Here is a 7,456-nt window from a genome sequence, read left to right as displayed (position 1 = left end):
TGAAAAAAAAAATTTAGTTTTAGTTTTCAAGTCCCTGTAGTATCTGTCAAGGTCTATGATTTTCCTGAATGACACTTTATATCTACTTTATACACATCATGGCCCACTGTACACTACACGGTATTCAAGACTAAAAATTTGCATTAACCCTTTCCTCCGAAAGACTAAAATTAGCTTTTTGCTAAAATTATTGGAAAAGCCTGAAAACAGTTTAGGCAATAACTGGAAGATTAACTTTTTTCTAATTAATGTTATTTTTCATACCACGCGCCTTTTTATTGTTGTTACCATGGTTTTTGATAAATCGACTAAGATTTCATCCAGAGATTATTTTTTTTACAGCATAATTGTTGACAATAAAAAATGAGGTTAACAAGTATTTGAATGGTATATCTTTTAAAAACGTTTGCCATGTTTTTTTTTATTTTGAACGAGAACTGTTGTTTTAACAGTTGGATTAGTTCGAAATATCGCAAAATTTGCCAGTATTCACATCTGGGACACCCTGTGCATAAAAATGTAGTTGAGGAAGGAGAAAATTAGTTTCTTGGATTAAACCCAGCTCCACCCTTTAATATGGAAATCTGCAGAGTGGAACAAAAGGGAAAATGAGGGGGGGGGGAGTTGAATTATATTAAGGGAATACTGATGTGTTCAGATTAAAAGAAAAGGGAATGGGATTAAAAGATTAAGGGAAAAAGGAAGGACTAAGATTAAGTGAAAAGGGAAGGATTAAGATTAAAGGGGTAGGTTTAAGATTAGAAGAGAAAGGAAGCTTTAAGATTAGAGGATAAAGGAAGGTTTATTTTTTTTAAAGTTAAAAATATAATTTATGGAAGAACTCATATTTTAACATTTTGAATAAGTTTATATAGCTTTTTACACTTTTATTTTTGTTCTTAAAATAAAATGAGAAGAACGTTTTTACATTAAAGTATTGGGTATTTCAGTATTCCACGTGGCAAATTCTCAAAAGCGCAATTTTCTAAGTGGCTTCCCAAAGGTTAGGTTAGGCTTTCGGAGGCGCTGTACTGCTGGCTACAATGGGGGGCCGAGCGCTGCAGACAGGATGGGATTTGGGAAGTTGCCGTTTGGTAAATTGCACATTTGGGCAATTGCCACCTGAGAAAACACCCTTGGGGAAAGTACCAAACATCCTTGTTTTAAATTTAAAGAATATCAGGAATAAATTAATAGTTAGGTAGCTCTAAAGCTTAAGTTGGCGATAACAAGTATCACCTTCATCATTCCACATGTTGCTGAAATTATTTTATGACGCATTTAACCCTGCTGAACTGTAAATTTGATAAGAATCTGAACTTTACGCAATTTCCGTTCTCTCGAGGGTCATTGCTTGTCTGTTTTGCGTCATTTCTTAATTTTGATAATTTCTCATTGTTTTATTGATAACTAGCTTGGAATCCCGGCTTCGCCTGGAAACTATCTTTCCCCGATAAATGTCTATATCTACTCAACATAAAACTTAAAAATCAAAACAAATGTCATACAAATAGGTCAAGGTCAAACATAAAAAATATATAAAGAAACAAATACAAACAGACTGAATATTTATATAGATATAATTATCATTCGATTTGATTTGAATATATGTAGACAAATGTATTTCATATACGATATACATTCCGCGTAGATACATGAATTAGTAACAAATGTATTTTATATATGATATACATTCCGTGTAGATACATGAATTAGTAACAAATGTATTTTATATATAATATACATTCCGTGTAGATACATGAATTAGTAACAAATGTATTTTATATGCGATATACATTCCATGTAGATACATGAATTAGTAACAAATGTGAAGAAAACAAAGAGAAAAAAGTTTAATTTCCTTTAAAAGATTAACAAATTTACCAAATTTACCAAATTGCGTTTCAAATATATGCATTTTGATGTGCTTAGAAAACAAATTAAGTGAGAAAACAGTCATTTGTTGATTGTGTATAAAAGTAGAAACCAATGATATATTTAAGTACGTCTTAAAGGGGGAATTCACAAAAAAATGTTGTTACAGCCGCTTTGGACGAGTTTTAAATCTTTAATTTTTAGGATTTTTCAAATTAGTGAGCTGGCGGGGAGAGAGGTAATAAGTGCATTAGCTAGTAAATGAGCTACAGTGTGAGTAAATAAGTGAGCTATTGAGTGAGTGAGCTAGTGAGTGAGTGAGCTAGTGAGTGAGTGAGCTGGTAAGTAAGTGAGCTAGTGACTGAGTGAGCTAGTGACTGAGTGAGCTAGTGACTGAGTGAGCTAGTGACTGAGTGAGCTAGTGACTGATTGAGCTAGTGCCTGAGTGAGCTAGTTACTGAGGGAGCTAGTGACTGAGTAAGCTAGTGATTGAGTGAGCTAGTGACTGAGTGAGCTAGTGAGTGAGTGAGCTAGTAATTGAGCTAGTGAGTGAGCTAGTAAGTGAGTGAGCTAGTGATTGAATGAGCTAGGGAGTGAGTGAGCTAGTGAGTGAGTGAGCTAGTGAGTGAGTGAGCTAGTAAGTGAGCTAGTGATTGGGCTAGTAAGTGAGTGGACTAGTAAGTGAGTGAGCTAGTGAGTGAGTGAGCTAGAGAGTGAGTGAGCTAGTGAGTGAGTGAGCTAGTGAGTGAGTGAGCTAGTAAGTGAGCTAGTGAGTGAGCTAGTGACTGAGTGAGCTAGTGACTGAGTGAGCTAGAGGGTGAGTAAGTTAGTGATTGAGTGAGCTAGTGACTAAGTGATCTAGTGAGTGAGTTAGCTAGTGACTGAGTGAGCTAGAGGGATAGTAATTAAGTGATTGATATATGAGTAAACTGGTTCCTGGGAGTGGGTTACTGATAGAGCCAGTAAGTGAGTGAGTGAGTAGAAAGTGTGTCTGGCGTTAAAGTCTGTTCACACTAAAGTATAGTTTAGCACTAGTATACTAGTATACACTATACACAAGCTGTAACAGGAGAAATCCAGGGGAAATCAACCAGGGTTAAATATTTACTTTTTTTATCAAAAATATTCACAATAAAAAGAATAAAAACCTTTTGAATAATAAAACCGTACAAGCCTACTAACAGAAATAGTTATTTTCTGATTAAATAATATTAAACCCTGAAGTCTTCTTACGTTTGAATATTAGAATTTCTTAGATTTACATAATATTTTAATTAAAAAAACAAACAAGAAAGAATTGAACAATCATGTGTGGAAAAATCGGCCGTCAAAGTTCTTGGAGTTCAAATCGTTAAGCATATCTGCAAATAATAGTTTATTATGTAATCCTCAATGCATCGCGACGTCATTGTCATCTTATGCAATTTTCAATCTTCTTGCTTGTTTTGTTTTATAAATAAGTGAACTTTTGTTTGGAATATCGTTGATCTTTAACATTTGATCTATATTTCCATACACACTTTTGGGAGGAATATTGTTGAACTTAAACATTTGATCTATATTTCCATACACACTTTTGTGAGAATATTGTTGATCTTGAAGATTTGATCTATATTTCCATACACACTTTTGTAAGGCATATCGTTGATCTTTAACATTTGATCTATATTTCCATACACACTTTTGTGAGGAATATCGTTGATCTTGAACATTTGATCTACATTTCCATAAACACTTTTGGGAGGAATATTGTTGATCTTGAACATTTGATCTATATTTCCATANATCTTTTCAGAAGTTTTAATGTATAAAAAGCGTCTTCGGACTTTTCGACAGATAGTCCCACGAATAGGAAAATAGATCGTAAGAATCTTTTCATTATAAATTTGTAAACCCTGTAATAATTATTTATCATTATTCATTTCATTTTTTTTAGGAAATAAAGAGTTTTCTGCATTATCGATTTTGATTTGAGGGTTATTCCTTGTCTATCTGTTCATCGTCAGAATCTTGTTCCTTAGCGACAACAACACTTTATTCTGTAGAAGTTTGCTTTTATAAAACATGCAAATTTGTTACCCTAGAAGAAAATATAAGGCAAAAACGATATTTTTGATTAATTTTTGCCTTATTTTAGAATAACAAATGTTCATGTTTGATAAAAGCAAACTTCACCCTTCTTAGATTGTCGGAAAACCTTTAAAAGTCTAAAAATATTTAAAGTAACTGTGTAAAACAAATATAGCTATTGCCCATCACTACCTGCAGAGTATGATCACCACGAGATATCAAAGTGGGATTAAATTAATCCGTATATCTTCAAAAGATGGAGATCCCAAGATTCTCAAGACAAAATATTTATTGCAATTTAACGCTATCAAGCAAAAAAATGTGCAAAAACAAAAAGTGCGCGAAACATGATAAATTATACATTTTTGAAAAGCTCTTACCACGGCAAATTAAAATATGCAAAAATATTTGCAAAATTTTCAGAAACTACTTGTTTATTCAAGAAAACTGAAAATGTGCAAATCCTCTTTACAGGCATCTGTGCAAAAGAACTATGGAAAATTTGCAATTGTGCAATCTTCTTTCTTTTGTTCAAAGCTTTTCAAAGAGCTATACAAAGTATAAATCCAATGACCGGAAGTAGATTTAATATAGATTTAGTCGGGTAAAGGTAAAATAAGGTATTCATGCAGTATGATGCCTGAGGACTCAGGAAGAAGGTAGCAAAACCCCGCTTTTAGCCTAAAGTGAGGGGCATGTGTTAGTGAGAAAACGTCAAAAAAAATTGAACAGCCTCAGACCAATACTTCTTGAGTTATCTCAGGGGGGGGGGTCACAGAGACCCCCAGCCGCGAATAGGGTTAAACCTAGCAAAGGAAAACTTTCTTTGACAACATTATTCTTGAAAAAATATTATATTAATGTTACAAAAACTCAATTCTATCCCAAATTAACAAAAACGACCATTCTTAACAAAAATATGCAAAAAAGACAGAAGAACTAAAATTAAGGCTTGTGTAGAATTTAAGTATAAAGTATATAATACATATCTTATACAGATTTGTACTTTTTATTCTATATATGGAGTTAGATACTAAACACAACAAGTGATGAGCACTTTTTGTTTTTTTAAAACTCGTTTAATAAATTTTGGAAAATAAAGAAACGATCGTTTTGAAAAATTTCAAAATAAGCGTGTTTAAAAATTTCAAATGACTGTTTTGAAAATAGAATCGTTTAGCTTTTTAAGCAAAACGATTCCAAAAATGATCGTTTTGAAAGAAACAATTAAAAGGGATACCCAGCCCTACATACAACACATAACACTAATTTACCCTAAAGTAATTGAGTTTTTTACCACAAACTGAAATTTTCTAATCCCTATATCCATCAGCCTGATGGTGTACACCTTTTATATTTCAAACTTAGGCTATTAAATCTAACAGAATTTATAGTTTGAAATCTTCGAGTTCCAAAGATATAGAAATTAGAAAATAGAGTTTGTTACAAAGGCTCAATTTCTTTCCTCATACTTTGGTAACATTACCATAGCCGACTTAACGTCATAAAACAATAAACAATTTAATGCTTTTCCTTTGCATAAATGTATTTACCGTGCGTATATTTTGTAATGTTTGCAATTTTGTTAGAAATCAAAATTCCAGATAAAAAAATGATTGAAATCGTATTAATCTAGAAAAAACTTGCATTGGCTAATGTTATGAAAGATACACGGGATATAGATTAAAAGGTTTAATTGCTTTATTTCATACTTACAATGACAAAATGAAAGTTTTACCCAAAAAGGATAAGATTTCAAAGACAACTGCACTAAATATAGTCTTCAAATCAATCAAATTTATAAGTGTTTGAGATCGTTATTAAGTCTCATCCTTTTTTGGGTAACCCTGTAGCATATCCAAAGGTTGCAAGCTCTCAAGCCAAAAATCAAGGAGAATTTTACTTTATATCTTTATAGGTCTAGTGTAAACAAAAATATAAGTGAGTTAGAAACATTAAAGTCAACCCAACCTTGAAAATAGATGAAATTTTCAGAAGAAGTCTGGATCTTTGTGAGATAAAACGAAATAATCAAAAGTGCCCACGTGTTTATTGGGACTTTGGCAAACATTTCAAATATTTGCGATCAACTTTAGCATTTCAAATGTTTTAAAGATTTTATATTTAGTGTACGTTATTTTTTGTTGTTACTGCTATTCTTGTTTTGACACTATCCGGGCCTAAAATACCACCAGCCGGCCTTAGTTGCAAAATAGTACTTTAAGAGACTGTACGTATAATTTCAAGTGACCCTCTAAAAAATGTGGCCGATTTACAATAGTGGCCTTAAATTATTTAAAATAGTGGGTTTCCTACAAAAGTGACTTGTTCATTTCTACTGCAGGACAGCACATAGTAATTATCAGAAATAAGCACTTTCAAGCTTGAAAAATCGACAGTGTGTTCGACATTATTGATCAGATAAAGGTTTAAAGGGTACATAGCCATCTTAGCAGGGTAGGGTCACTTGAATTACGCTTACAGTCCCTTTAACACTACGTATATTGGTAAAGCAGGAAAATGTTTAAAAACTTTTCTTTTGTTAAATAGATCCTGGAACTTTATTTTTGCCCTGAGACCAAATTTTATGAATAACAATAAGTAGTTAAACTACGTAGACTAAGTAAAACTACTTCTCTTCAATTTGAACCGGTGTCGTGCATCAGTTCAACTCCCTGCAACAGGTCATCTCCCCAGTGTTTTAACCCTTTCAACACAATTTTAGACATCAAAATCAATTTTATGACACTTGCCTATGTTTGTTGATATATTTAGATTGGAAAACATATTACAAAAGATCCGTGTTTCGAACAAAAATTGATTGTTTGATTAATTAAAAGGAAGACGACATTTGATGGAAAATAACTTTTCCCTTCACGAATACATTTTAGAACTTAAAGTGAATTTATTTATGTAAACTAATAATTTAAAATGTTTTAATATTTTTTTATGTCTAAAATTGTGTTTAATTGATGAAAACTTGAAGGGAAGATAAACCGTCTCAAAGAAGTTGAAATGATGTAGGACACCGCACAGTGGGCCAGGGCTGAATATTCAAAACCTTTATAACCGCACAGTGGGCCAACGGTATTCAAAACCTTTATAACCGCACAGTGGGCCAGGGATATTCAAAACCTTTATAACCGCACAGTGGGCCAGGGATATTCAAAACCTTTATAACCGCACAGTGGGCCAGGGGCATTCAAAACCTTTATAACCGCACAGTGGGCCAGGGGTATTCAAAACCTTTTTAACCGCACAGTGGGCCAGGGGTATTCAAACCCTTTATAAGCGCAAAGTGTGCCAGGGGTATTCAACATCTTTATAACCGCACGGTGGGCCAGGGCTGAATATTCAAAACCTTTACAACCGCACAGTGGGCCAGGGGTATTCAAAACCTTTATAACCGCACAGTGGGCCAGGGGTATTCAAAACCTTTATAACCGCACAGTGGGCCAGGGCTGGGTATTCAAAACCTTTATTCCGCAAAGTGGGCCAGGGGTATTCAAAA

Source organism: Eurytemora carolleeae, unplaced genomic scaffold (assembly GCF_000591075.1).
Source record: "Eurytemora carolleeae unplaced genomic scaffold, Eaff_2.0 scaffold330, whole genome shotgun sequence".
Classification (NCBI taxonomy): domain Eukaryota; kingdom Metazoa; phylum Arthropoda; class Copepoda; order Calanoida; family Temoridae; genus Eurytemora; species Eurytemora carolleeae.
Note: the sequence above shows the minus strand (reverse complement) of the source record.